The sequence below is a fragment of the Nyctereutes procyonoides genome, unplaced genomic scaffold (genome assembly GCF_905146905.1).
Source record: "Nyctereutes procyonoides isolate TBG_1078 unplaced genomic scaffold, NYPRO_anot_genome, whole genome shotgun sequence".
Classification (NCBI taxonomy): domain Eukaryota; kingdom Metazoa; phylum Chordata; class Mammalia; order Carnivora; family Canidae; genus Nyctereutes; species Nyctereutes procyonoides.
The window spans coordinates 5,330,233-5,344,264 of NW_026575024.1; positions in this window are offsets into that span (position 1 = coordinate 5,330,233).

The window sequence follows — 14,032 nt, forward strand, 5'->3', positions numbered from 1 at the left end:
AGGCCACTGCCAAGCGCCCCACACGGAGTCAGACGCACGGCCTTGCGGGTGGACGGGCAGGGACCTCACTCCGGGCCGGGGTATTTACAAAGACCCGGGTCTCAGTCCACATGCTGACGTGGTGGCCAATGTCCCTGTAGGAGTCACCAGGTTAAGCATTGATTTTTCTGGCGGATTCTGGCTTTCAGGCAGGGCACATCCAGGGGAACTGCCAGGTCCAGAGGTTTTCCTGCCGCAGCTGGGGGCTGCCCTCCTGGCCCTGCCCTGCCCTCTCCCTTGCTGACGCTCGAGGCCCAGACCAAACGTCCTGTGTGCCCTCAGCCCCCAGGTCCCAACCGCAGGCTCGCCGTCGGCACAGGCCAAGCACGCCCCCCACCCTCTGCTAGCCCGGCCCCCCACCTCCAGCTTGCCCTCCCACTGCCCTCCTGGGTGAGACAAGAAGTCCTCAGAAGCGAGAACCAGGTCTGGGCCTTAGCCCAGGAGCAGGGGAGGGCCCGGCCAGGTGGCTCTGGGCATCCCCAACACCTGCTCATCCCCGTCCTCCCCAGGACTCAGGCAGATCTCCCTGGAGGAGTCTCCTGGGGAGGGTGCTGAATGGTCACTCGTTAGAGCCTTCCCACCTCCCTGTTCCCCACCTCCAAAGCCTCGCCCAGTCTGGCCACGACCATCCTTCCCTGGACACTGAAGCAGCCTCCCCCGACCCCCTTCCCAGTCTCCACCAGCATCCTGGGCATTGGGGGAAAATGCAGCTCCAGGCACCCCCCGCTGCATCCCGCAGGGGCTCACCGTTGACCCCAGGACCAGCCAAACCCAGCCCTTTCCCTGCTCTCTGCACCTAGTTCTGCACATCAGACTGCGCTGCTCCTTTGCTGCTGGGCGTGCTTCAGCCCTGCCCTGGCCCCCAGGGCTTCTTTACCTTTCCTCTCATGGGACCCCCTTCCCGCTTCTTTGGGGGGCTCCAGCGTGCAGCCCAGATATCCCTCTTCCAGGCAGGAGGCTCACACCTCTCGTTCCCCCGACACTGGCTCTAACCCCCACAGCGTGTGGCTTTGGAATTGGCACCCACCTTCTGGTTAGTCCCCATGGGAGACAGCCGTGTCGGGCTGTCATGGGCCTGGGGTGACTGAGGCTGTGGCAGCAGGTGGGTCCAGCTCCCCAGTTAGCTCTCCTCAGGACATATCCCACCTGCTGCCCAGCAGCCCCTCCCTGGGAAGCCCCGCCCCTGTCCTCTCCAGCTGGGTCCTGGCCCCCAGGTGGCCTCTAGGTTCTGCACAATCCCCAAGGGTCCCCAGCTATCCCATGCACCACATCATGGGGGAACCGGTCATAGGCCTGGGGTTGCTGAGGGCCACGTGTCCTTCTCCATCTCCATCACAGGCCTGTCCCACACCTGGCTCCGAGGTGGCTGAGGGGCTCAGAGCTCAGGCCCTGGAGCTAGACACCTGGTGCAAGCCTGCTCTGCCATTGTTAGCGTGGGCCCTGGGCAAGGAGCTAACCCTGCTGAGCCTCCATGCCCCCTGCCCTGACGTGGAGGTGGGTGATGATCGTGTTTAGCACTCAGACAAGCCGAGCACTACATTGGCAGGTGCTGAGCACTCAGGATGCTGCCTGAGGGACTAACCAGCAGGTGGGTGCCAATTCCCTCCGTGAACACGAGCACTTCTCTCTTTATCTCACCATCCTATATCATGGTTTTATTTTCTTTTTTACTATGTCTGCAACCAGCACTTCCCATACTGCCAGGTGCTCAGTAAATGTTTGGTTAATAAACAGCGGCACCCAGGGCTCCGAGGAGACCCCGGTCTGCTTTACAGGCAGGAGAGCTCACCCCTGCCCCACAGACCTGGCACCTCCTCCTCCCTCGGGCAGGTCACCAAGGCGCCCTCATTGTAATGTTCACGGCCAGGGTCTGGGCTCTCCTGTGGCCTGGAAAATTCACTCAGACAGAGAGTCAGCTCCACAGGGAATGATTAACAGGGCCAGCTCAGGCTGGATCTCTTGCTAGAAACTTCCAAGCTGCCAGAGACACTGGCTTTGGGTTAGCGGGGGCAGCCCCACCCTGTCCGAGCTCTGCCCCCACCGCTCATGACTTTGGGAAAGAAAAGCCAGGCCTTGGAAAGCCCTGTCCAAGCAGGGAGGAGGGCAGCGAAGGGGAAACCGGGCTGACCCTCCCCGCCACTTGCCAGGACAGCAAAACTGCCCAAAGCTCCCTGAGGCCAAGTGCAAGTGCGGGCGGTGCTCCTGTCAAGTGTGCCATTTATCTCTGTCCTGGCCTTGCTTCCTGGCTGGTTTCGGACCTAGAGGCATTCCTGGAGAAGTGGCTGCTCGCGCCAGGCAAGCCTGGAGCCCAGGGAGCCCGAGGCCCCAGCTCACGGAGGCCAGTGGCCCCAGCTCAGACCTCTGCCCTGGACAGACCTCCCATGAGCTGAGGCTCTTGTCCCGGTCCAGGCCCCAGTCAGAACTCCGTGCGGGGTCAGGAGCCGGCCACCGCCTACTGTATGCCCAGCTGGGCCGGGAGCGGTGCCGGAATCGCCCCGCTCCTCTTCCCGACAGCCACAGGGGGACGGCGGGGTGGGGAGAGGGAGCGGGGACAGCCTGGGAGCCTCACGGGCTGGGTTCAGCCTCACCCACGGGGGTCTCCGCACAATAGGCACAGTCATCCAATTCGGGGAGCTGAGCTCAGGCCAGGTAGGTGACTGGTCACTGTCACTTGGCTGGAGAGCAGCGCTGCAGGATTGGGGTCCCCGCGCTTCCCTGTGGCTCCCACCCCCCCATGGCCCTGTCTTCTCTGGTGATGCTGCTTGAGCTACTGTCGCCTCCGGGCATGTCACGGGGTGTCAGGGCAAAGGGTCAGAGCCTGCCTTTTCTGCCCACGAGGCAGAAGCAGTAAGGATGGTACTGTGTGGTTGCTAACACTCATACTCTACTGTTTGAGAGATCCGAGTTCAAATCCTGTTCCCCCGTGTGGCCTCAGGCAAGGTCTCCTCTCTCTGGTCAGACTGTCCCCATCCATAAGGAGAACAGTGACAGCCAGTCATTAATGGAGGGTGCTCAGAAAGCACCTCCAGAGGGCCGGCCTCCAGGAGCATCTCGTTTTTATCATTCGCGTCATTTACCTGATTCCCCAAAGGGTCAGGGTCGGTGTCCAGGGTTAACATCCAGGGTTCGGACCAGGGCCAGGGGCCCATCATCACTCCCAGATTGATCACTCATCCTCCCCAGCCTCGATGTCCCCATCTGTTAAATGGGGGACTGACAACAGGCTGCCCTTCTCAGGTGTTTACCAAGTACCAGGCCCTGTTCTAAGCTCTTCATGTGTGTCCGCTCATTTACTCCCCATGAGTCAGGTGCAGGGGTGGGGGAGCTGGTTCAGTCCTCCCCGGGCTCCGGGGAAGAACACAGCAGCACCCTTGGCCCACAGGGACCACCGTGCATGGGCAGTTTCATCACCACTCCCACGTGGGGCCACAATGCTTGGAGCCTCCCCAGGACATCCTGGCATCTGCAGAGCCAGCCCAAGGGTCCAGGCCCCCTGGGGGAAGCACTCTTCCCTCCTTCCTACTTCTTCTCTCTCCCTGCTTAATACTGAGCAACGTCAGGAGTTCTGGAGGCGAAACCCCAGGACCCTCCTTGGAACAGCACATCTGTTGCAGGCACCGGGTTAGGTAAAGCCAGTGCAGAGCAACCCGTCCCAGCACTGCAGGACCCACAAAAGAATGCTGGGCTGTTTTTATCACGTGGAGGGAGGGTCCCTTCAAGTGTTTTCTGAGACAAACTCAAAGCCCATGATGACTCAGACAGAGGCTCATGCTGTCGGCACCGTAGGGCAGAGGAATTCCGCAGCTGCATGAGGCAAGTGAGCTCACCATCCTTGGAGGAAATCAAGTGGGTGTGGGCATCCCCTGATCTGGGGTCCTGGGGACGCTTGCCCCCTCCACCGGCTGCAGGGTGGACAGCTGGACAAGGGGGTGGGGAGTGAGTGAGTCCAGGTCAAACACTGAGAACAGTGTCTGGCTCACGGAACCCAACTGCTCGCCGGTTACGCTGTGAAGGCCCCTCCCAGTCCTAAGCTGCGGCAGCCTGTGGCTTTGTCTGTATGCCCATGTGCACGGCATGAAGGAAGAGCACCAGGCGAGAAGTTGCTGAAGGGTTAAGAATTAAGTTAGAGGCCAATTAAGGAGCGAGTCTGCATGCATTCGTGAGCCCCAGCTGCTCCAGCGGCGGAGTACCCGTGGAAATGTGACAAATTGGAGAAATTCATATTTATTAGAGCTCCTCTCAGGGAGAGTGTGTCTGTGATTGCAAGAAATCTCTGGACAAGCCACCTGCTCTGGGGATGAGACCTCGTCCCCAAAGACACGCTCGCGAGGCCCAAGGCTCCCCCTACGCGCCCTCTAGGGAAGTGCAGCCTTGCTCCCGAGGACTCGGGTTCAGCTGAGCGGGTTGGGCTGGAGTCAGAGGATGAAGAAGGAGGTTAGGTCCTGGCAGCTGCCTTCTGCATGCGGAGGGACACCCAAGGCGGGGGGGGGCTGCCTGGGGCCCCTCTGTCCTCTGAGAGTCAGTCCCAAACTGAGGAATCCCCTTCTGGATGGAGAAGGATAGGAGACAAACAGGTTCCTATGGCAGCAAGAATGTGTCTGTCTTCCTTCCAGAAGAATCCATGTTGGGGAGCGGGGGGAGAGGGGGAAAACCACTTCACTGCCCTTTGCTGGATGGAGGTGCACCCCAGGGCCCCTCAGCCTGCTTCCCAGAAGTGTCTGCTCAAGGATGACCTCACATGATGGTCCCTTGGCCGCCCCACCAGAGCATGTGCCCCTTGGGTGGGCCCCACGGGCAGGGGCCACGTCGCGTCTGGTTCCCCATTGTGCCTTCACGTGTGCACGGTTCCTGTCCGTGATGGGTCCTCGATTACTATGTGTTGGATCACATTTAATAAAATCAAAGCCCCTTTGAGAGGTAAGCATCGGTTTTCATTCCCTACCTGTCATCCCTGAGGAATCATGCTTCTGCATTCTGCGAACCCATATTTCCTGTCCCGGCCTGATTGGCTTCTACCTCGGCACCCCCTCCCAGGGCATCTTCTAGGGGAGCTCAGAGAGCCACCTCACCGGCCGGTAACCAGACATGGTCACCCCACCTCCAGCCCTTCGTCTACATCGATCCCCCGCCCAGCATGCTCTCTCCAAGCCCTTTCCCTCCTCAGCTCCCACTTCATTCCCAACTTCGAAAAGCCCTAAACATCCTCCTTTCTCCCCCCACCCGCCCCATCCTACATGAGCATCCTTGGGCCGCGTTGAAGCCTGCTTCCCTGAGCACCCAAATACTGCGTGCACACAAGGGCATTATCTGAAATTGCTTTTTAAAACTGATCGTTCATTTAAAAGTCCGTTTCTGGTGTGAGCATAGCCGTTCCCTCCTGCGGACGCTCGCGGTGAGCCCACGGGCACCCCCCGCCAGGCCCCTGTGGCAACGCCAGGATGTGGCATCCTTGGAGAGTTCCAGGCTCAGGGAAGCAACTGTTGTTCTAAAACTTTGAATGCTAGAGTGGAACATGGCTAGTGACTCCCGGGGGACTTCGTGTTTTGCAGTTACCGTATCAGAACCAAGACCCTTCTGTGGCAGGAGGCGGGGGGGGGGGGGTGGCCCAGCTCCAGCTGCCCCTTCCTGCTGGGTCTCAGCCCGATGTGCTGGGAGCTGAGCCTCTGTGGGCAGAGCTGCAGGCACCCCAATCTCTGCCTGTCGCAGGCCTCAGGCTGGACTTGGGGGTGAGAGTACCATCCACCCACCCTCCTCCGCAGCCCAGCTGCAGCCTCCCAGTCCCTCCCTGTCCCCCTCCCCAAGGCTGCTCCATCTAGCTCTCTCTCCCAAGCACCCAGGTTTCCAGAGAGAGCCTGGATTCTGGAAGATGCCAGGTCAGGAGGGGGACGCAACTGCAAGGTGAAGCCCCCTCAGACGCATCCTGACAAGGACCCCACTCGCACCCCGCCTACCTCGCTTCCCGGCAGAGGTCCCCACACCGACACCTATTCCCACCTGCTGCTTGAAGCCAGACATAAAGGGGCTCTTTGCGTCCTCTCTGCCTCACAACATACCATCCGTCTCTAGGTCTGTGGGCCCCACCCCTCAATGTGGCCTGAATCTCACACCTCCTTCCACCCCCGTGGTGCACAGCTTTCCCCTGAAGCCCCTCTTCCCTGAGATGGAGACCACCCCCACCCCCCTGCTGCCTCCCATCCATTCCTGCATGGCAGCCAGAGGGAGTCTTTAAAACTCTAGGTCAGGTTATGTCTACACCATGGGTCTACACCAGTGGTTCTCAAAGAGGAGTGTGCCCCGGAACACCCGGGGGGAACATCCCCAGAGCTTCTGACTCAGCTCGTCTGGAGTAGGGCCCCAAACGCAGCCTTTGCAACAAGTTCCCAGGGCTGCGGCGAGCATGAGGCCGTAGCTGAAGGATGCAGGTCTACACTGGGCTTTGTACTGCCTTCAAGTCAAAATCAGAACCGAACATAAACTGTGCCACAGGCAGGTGCTGACACACGGGCTGTCTGGATTCAAGTCCTGGCTCTGCCACTGCCTGTGTGTCCTGGATCAAATGACTTCGCTTCTCTGTGTCTCAGTTCGATTTTCCTCTCGGTAACATGGGAGCGATGACCGTGTCTCCTTTCCGGGTTTGTCGTGAGAATGAAACAAGCTGATGCTGCGACCGAGTCTGGGGTCTCCCAGGAGCAGGTGGGGAGGCAGGGGTGTGCGTGACCCCAGGAAGCCCTGTGGGAGGGGCCTGAGGAGGGCACGCTGTCCCCGCGGGCAGCAGCCCGAGCTCCGGGAGCGGGTGCAGGACACACCATCAATAACCCTGACATCGAGTCTGTTCCAGCTGGGAGGCAGGGGACAGGGGGTAGTCATCCTCCTGCCTCGGCAGTCACGGGTTGAGGACTGCGCCCGCTGGGGGCAAGCGGGGTGCGGACAGCCCGCCCCACATGCAGCAGGGCCACTCGAGCGGTCCGAGAAAGCCCTCGGCCCCCAGAGCCGTGGGCAAGTGCCCAGGTCGCATAAGGAGCTACGGAGAAAACCAGCCCCAGCATGTAAAGCACCGGGTAAGAGCTTGTGCGGCTCCAGACCCCCGGCTGATTCCCTGGCATGGGCCCCCTTCACCTGAGCCCCTCACCAAACCACCTGCAAGCCTGGCCCTCCCATCCCAGCCCACACCCCCGGCCACCTAGCTTCCTGTCCCCACCACACACACCCCGTGGGTGCGCCTTTGCACAGGCTGGCCCCTCAGCAGCCCTCACTCCCCTCTCGCTCAGCCCTCAGAGAGCACTTTCCTGTCTCTCCCACCCGATGCCGCCCCGCTCAGCCGCTCTCAACTGCACCTCCCTTCATTCCCAGCCAAGCAGGCCACGCTGATCTGCACGTGCGCTTCCCCATTCACTGGCTCATGGTCTGGTCTGTCTCCCCCAGCTAGCTGGCTCTGCTCCAGGATTCCAGAAGCTGTAATGTTTATCATCCAGGCTCCAGCCTCTAGCAGGCATAGAGTAGCATTCACTGAATGAATGAATGAATGAATGAATGAATGAAGTACTTGAGTGGGAGGCAGAGAAGCAGCAATGTCATCTAGGAAACACTGGGATGGTAAAGCCGGAAGCCCAGATCATTTCTCACTCCCAGGTCCTCCCTCTGCTCCTCAATGCTTTGCCTCTGTCTCAGGGCCACAAACACCCTTCTGACCGTGGGAGCTGGGGAACTGATTGATGGTGCAGGTGGGAGCAGCCTGAACAGAATGAATAGCGTGGGCTCCCTCCTCCATCCTGGGCACTCCCCAAAAGCCTAGAACATTGCTTAGGATTCGGTGTGGTACATGGAACAGATAAATAAATCCAGAAGTCCCCAAAGCCCAGGTGCCTTCTACCTCGTTGCCCCTTCATCCTCAACACAAAGTTTCTACTTCATGGACTAAGGTGGCTGCCTGGTGCTCCAGCCATCACATCTCCATTCCAGCCATCAGGAAGGGTCAAGGAGTGAGGAAGGGCTTGCTCACTCTCGGTAAGGATACTTCCTAGAAGGCCACACACCAGACTTGCACCCACATCCCATTGGCCAGCCGTCAGTCTGGATCCATATCATCCAGATGCTAAAAATTAGGGTGCTTGTTCCTGGAGAAGATGGGGAGAGTAGATGAGGGGGGGCAGTCAGCAGCTCCGCCCTGGCAACTTTTCAGGGGAACCATTCCATCATTCTGACCGTGTGCCCTGTGCCAGGTGCTGGTGAAAGAGCAAGGACCTGGAGGGGGAGAGAGAGAGAGAGAGAGAGAGAGAGAGAGAGAGAGAGAGAAGAGCCCCAAGGGTTGGCTCCCAGGGAGACAGCCGAGCCCTTATCATCTGCGAGGCCCTGGGAAGAGGGTGGCAGTGCTGAGAAAGGGCCTCGGGGGCAGAGGGGTGGAAACTACCCTGGCCACGGGACACGGGGCAGACCTCTCCGGGGAGGCAGCATTGGCATAGAGGCTCAAGGATTGAGAAGGAGCCATGGACCCTTCCAAGCAGCAGGGAGTGGCTTGCACACCCCAGTGCCACCGAGGGCCCCCGGGTGGGTCCCCCGCACCTCCCCGAGCCCCTTCCATCACCCACAGCTCGGGGGCAGCAGCCACTCACTCACTCAGCTGCAGAACAGGGTCTTCGTGGAGAAACTGAGGCCCAGAGGGTCCGAGGACGTTGCTCTACACCGGTAGTTCTCAACCGGGGGGAGAGTGTCCATTTCTGGAGACATTTGTGATCATCACAACTGGGGAGGGGGCTGCTGCTGTGGGCACCCAGTGGGGGGAGGCCGGGGGGGTGTGGGCTGCCGGAAACATCCTACAAGGCCCAGAACAGCCAGTCATCCAGTCCCAAACCTGCCCTCTGCGGCCACCCAGCCAGAAGGAACGGGGTCCGGGTCTACACGCGAGGGGTCCCTCCACCCAAAGCCCCCTCGGTCTTCTCCAAACGTGTTCCAGAACCGCCACCCCAGGCCCCTTCCGTGTACCCCAGACGATGGGGTTTAGATGTCTGCTTTCTTAACAAATAGCCACAATGACTCAGTCATTTGCTAAAGTTTAAGGGGAACTAAACTATGTGCTTGTAAAGCACCAGGCACGTAGCCGCCGCCCCCCACACCAAAATCCATTACCAGTTTAAAGTACAGCTGTTATTTTTACAGCATTGCTTAGAAATGGCTTGCAATCTCTAATTTGCTAAATTGATGTGTATATTGACTAAATAAATATTCGGCACGAAGCCCGAGTCCCCCTCCACACTTATTAATCCTCAGGAAATGGAAACACAAGACACGAAATGAGCTTTTGCTCCGAGCTGCAGACAGGAATACATTATGTTGTTTTTCAAGCGTTCGGGGGCCTGACTCGCTGCAGCAAAGACGATCCAATCACCAGGCTCCAGGCTTTCCATGACGCACATGTCTGCCAGCGGACGTGCCTGTGTTGCTAAGGCTCTTTCTCGGACTTTGAAAGTCTAGAACAAGAAACTTTTAACTCAACGGGGTGGGGGAAGATCTGGGGTGACTGTCTTTGGGGGAGCTGATTTGAGGGGTTGGTGGATGACACCTGGGTTCAGGAACAGAAATAGGGGCCACCGGTAAGACCACTGAGGGATAAGGTGGGACCGTCCCCTTCCTCAAGGACTAGGCTGTTGGTGCTCTCAGCGCTGGGGACCGGAGGCAGAGCTCCCTGGGGCAGGGGAGGTGGGGGACCGGGTCCTCTGTCAACACCCCTGCCCCAGGACGGAACAGTGGGCAATAGGGGGTGCAGGTCCTGTGGACAGAGTGCCTGTTGGCTTTTCCCACTCCGGGGCTCTGACCTCTGGGATGTTGATGGATGGGTCCTTGGGGCTGGCTTTGCACCAGGGTGGAGGGGGGAACGGACACGTGGGGAGACGCAGAGTGTGTCTGCAGAGGTCCCTCGTGTATTAACTTCTAAAGGTTCCCAACTCCATGGAATATTTCCCTGTGGTGCCAACTGATACCAATGAAGCAACAGAGCCCAGAATTAGCAGAGAAGTTCATCTCAGGAGCCGGGGAGTGAGGAAATGTTCTCCAGAAGAAAAGGCAAGAGCTTTCCTTTTGCCTTACTGGGAGGAGGTGAAGCCCAAGAGGGAGGCATTTCATGGAGACTGGCCTCTGCCCGAAGCCAGCGCAGGGCTCCTACCAGGCAAGGTGCCAGACCCCTCAGAGCATCCCACTTTGCACCCCCCACCCCCAGAGAGGCCGATCCCATCGGCATTACAATGACCTCAGCCTCCCGGTCTGTCAGATGAGGCTCAAGGTGGTGGCACCCACAGTGACGGCACCCAGCGCCTGACCCGCAGCCAGCAAGCTCCCTGCTGCAGAAGGCAGTGGTGACCCCTCCCACTGGGGCCCCGGTCTACTGATGGATGCGACTGGCCAATGGAAGCCTTTGCACCTTCAGGGGGCTTCCCCAAACGAGCCTGTGGGGCCCCAAAATGGTGCAGCTACGGAGGATGCAGGGGTGAGAGAGAAGGAAACACAGACCTCCCCTCTACCATTCTGCAGGCAGAAGGAGCAGCCAGTGTGGTTGACCCCAGCCGATAGGCCAGAGCCAGGTTTGCAGGGACTGTGGTCCGAGATGAGGGCAGAGGGTTGGCCAGGGTCGGATCCCACAGGACCTCTTGGCCACCCACAGGAGGTATTGGGGCTGTAGCCTGGGGGCAGGGGGCAGCCACCGGGGAGCTTTGCAAGGGACATATCTGAGCTGAGCCCCGCAGCCCTGGGAACAAGCCTCAGCCTCATTTGCAAGGTAGATCCTAGGCATGCAGCTCCTGAGCCCGGCCAGAGCTGAGCTGCCTTCCCCAGCAGCTCGGAAGGGAAGGAGAAAGCTGTCCTCTTGCAGGACCGGTGGGGACTCTGAATGAAACAGAGGGTGGGGGTGGGGGGCTTTCCCGTGCGGGTGCCACCACACACCTGCCCAAGCAGCTACAACAAATCCAGTAGCCCATCAAGGGCTGGCGAGACTGGGGAGGGGCCACAGCACAAGCGCCTGGAAATCTGGGCGGCAGATCCTTGCGGAGTTCAGCAGACATCTGCCCTGGACCCAGCCGCTCCAGGCAGAGGTATTTACCCAAGAGGAAGTACCCAGAACCAGAACAGGCATCCCCAGTCTCCTTCCCCCCGACTGGCAGAGCTGCAAACAGGCCAGCTGGCCACGATGGGGGACGGGCTCAACCCACGGTGCTCAAGGTTTCCGGGGGCGGGGGGGAGGCACTCGGCCACGCAGAAGAGGGTCGTGGCAGCACAGCCTAGGAGGATGAACCGTGTCCGTCACAGCAGTCCGCCTCTCTTGGATAAGGCACATCTCCCCTAGTGATGGAAAGAAGATCAGTGGTTGCCTGGGGCTCGGGGAGGTGAGATTAATAGGGCAGGGCACTGGGGAACTTTCTGGGGGTGATGATAGAATGTTCTAGATCTTGACCTGGGAGGCGGTTACACACGGGGGTCCAGACCCCGTCCCACCGGCCACCGAAGACGTGTGTATTTCACCGCATGTAAATATCCGCTAATAAAGGCCCGTGTTTAAGAGGGGGTCTGCTCCGGGGCTCGGGTGGGCGATCTGCGCCCCCTGGAGCCGCCCGAGCTCCGCAGGCAAAGCACAAGTCCTGGGCGAGTGGAAAGAGCCGCGCGGGGGCTCCTGAGGCCACGGCGCCCGCCTTCCCGCGGCGCATCCATCTTGCTGCTGCCGGAGCCGAGAATTGCTCCCGGGCCGAATCTTGAATATTCATCTGATTTACGGCCGCTGCCGACAGCTTTATGAATCCACCCACCAGTACCTGCAGCCGGTCATCAATCTTCCCCCGAGATTGTGCTTCTGCCAGTAACTCATGAATTAAAGAGGCCCCCGGCGGCCCCCACGCCCCCTCCCCGCGCGGCGGCGGGATGGAGCAGGGCCTGACCAGAAGTCAAAACACGCTGTCGGGCTGTCGTCTTGCGGCGGCGGCGGCTCTGGGTGACCTTGGATGACTCGCTCCGAGTCTGCGGCCAGCAAGGGAAACTTGGGAGCCTTCAGATCCGCTGCTTCCCCGCTGCGAGTCTCAGTTTCCCCACCTGGAGAGACGGGGCGGGGTGGTGGCAGTGGCTCTGCCCGCGTCCCCGGCTCTGGGGGTGCATGTGAGCGGGGAGGTGGCCGGGCGGTGGCCAGGCGGTGGCCGGGCGTCCAGCCGGGTCTGCGGGAACCAGAGACATCGTGGGGCTCACAGCAAAGCCCCCTCTGTCTCTCGTCTCTCGTGCACGTCCACGGCATGAGAATGAAGGCGGCGTTTCCAGGCCTTCCGGGAGGGAGGGGACCCCAGGAGGCCACCGAGAAAGGACTCCGCTCGGGGCTGAGCACCCAGCAAGCACTTGAGGGGGTGGCGGCGGGTGAGGATGGTTTGTCTGGGGAAGGAGCAAATGTCACAGGCTTAGCTCTGGGCCAGGAGGCAGCTCCGAAGTGCTGGCGCAGCCCACCCAGCGGCTCAGACCCCTGGCACAGGCCTGCTGCCCGAAGCCTAGGGCCCGCCGGGCTGCTTGCCCAGGAGCCCCCCGAGCCCCCCGTGGGGATAGCCCTGAGCAAATGCTCCCCGGTTGCTCCGACTTTCACTCCACCATTGGTAACGTCTGCAAAGCCCTGGCTCCACCTGGGCAGATAGACAGCTGGAGGGCAGAGTGATGGATGCAACTGGGCTCCGACTCCTCGGGGTTCAAGCCCTGCCCTGCATCCAGTGACCTCGCAAGTCACTATCCCCTGTGCCCCATAAGCCCGACCTTGGTGTCGTGGCTGCCTTGGCGTGGCGGCTGGGGGCTCAGGGCGGCGGCCTGCTGCAAACGCCTTCTCTGCCACAGGGGAGCCCGCGGGAGTGTCGACTCCAGGGGGTGTCCCCCAACATCTGCTCTGCACCGGGCACCACGCGGGGCACCAGTGGGTGGGGGTGGGGGCAGTCAGTACGGATCAGCCCTGTTCCTCGGTGGCTCCATCAACAGATGTTCATCAATCCCTTCAGACCACAAGAAGCTCGTAATGCCTGTCCCCAAGGACACACTGACACACTGAGGGGCGGCCCTTCCCCGACTCCCGGCTCCCACCAGTCCCTGCAACGTGGCAGCGTCCCCGGGGACTGAGGCTCGCCTCAGCGGCCTCCAGGGAGCCCCTCGCAGATCAACATGACGGCAGATGGGTCCTCCCCTCTGCAGGGTGCTGCGGCTCCGTGGGCGCGGGAGGTCCTGCCACGTGCACTGCAGCATCCCAGCGCAGGCCGCACAGCTCAGCTCCTTCGTCCAACACACTCTCCCCGGCGGAGCCCCCGTACACGAAGGAGGCAACCATCGAAACGAGCTGACATTTATTGGGCACTTACTGTGCACCACGTATACTCCGAACACCTGGCACGCATCCCCTTCTTTGAGCCCTCACCAAGAGGAAGGCTTTGTTATTATCTCTCTTGTACCAAAGAGGGAGCAGAGGCATAGAGAGGTGAGGTGGCTCGCTCAAGGTCACACAGACCCAGAAGTGGCTGACACCGGAGTCTATACTCTCACCCCCTGCAGCGGCTCCTTGCCCCAGGAAGTGTGCGTGGCAGTGTCAGGATGTAGTGAGACTCTGCTCCTTGAAAACAACTATCTGACCTGGGGAGTCACGGCACCACTCTGAACCTCAGGCTCCTCTTCTGCAAAATGAGAACAAGTGAGCCCACTCCCAGCTGGAATGTTCGTTCGCCAGGCCCACTGTGAAGAGGCACCTAAAGCCCCAGCATGGTGCGGGGCCGTGGGGAGAGCCCCACAAACACACCCGCTCTCCACTTCCCGCCACTCTGGTACGCACCCTGTGTCAGAAGTCCACCAACAGCCAGCCCAACTCTGGGAGAAGGGTACTTTGGAAGGAGGTGAAGGGGGAGGCAGAGGCCAAAGCTGGGGGCACAGCTTGCCTACTTGGCATTGTCTGCAGAGGGGTGGAGGGTGGAGGGTGGAGGGTGGAGGAGCCTGAAGCTCACTGGGGAAA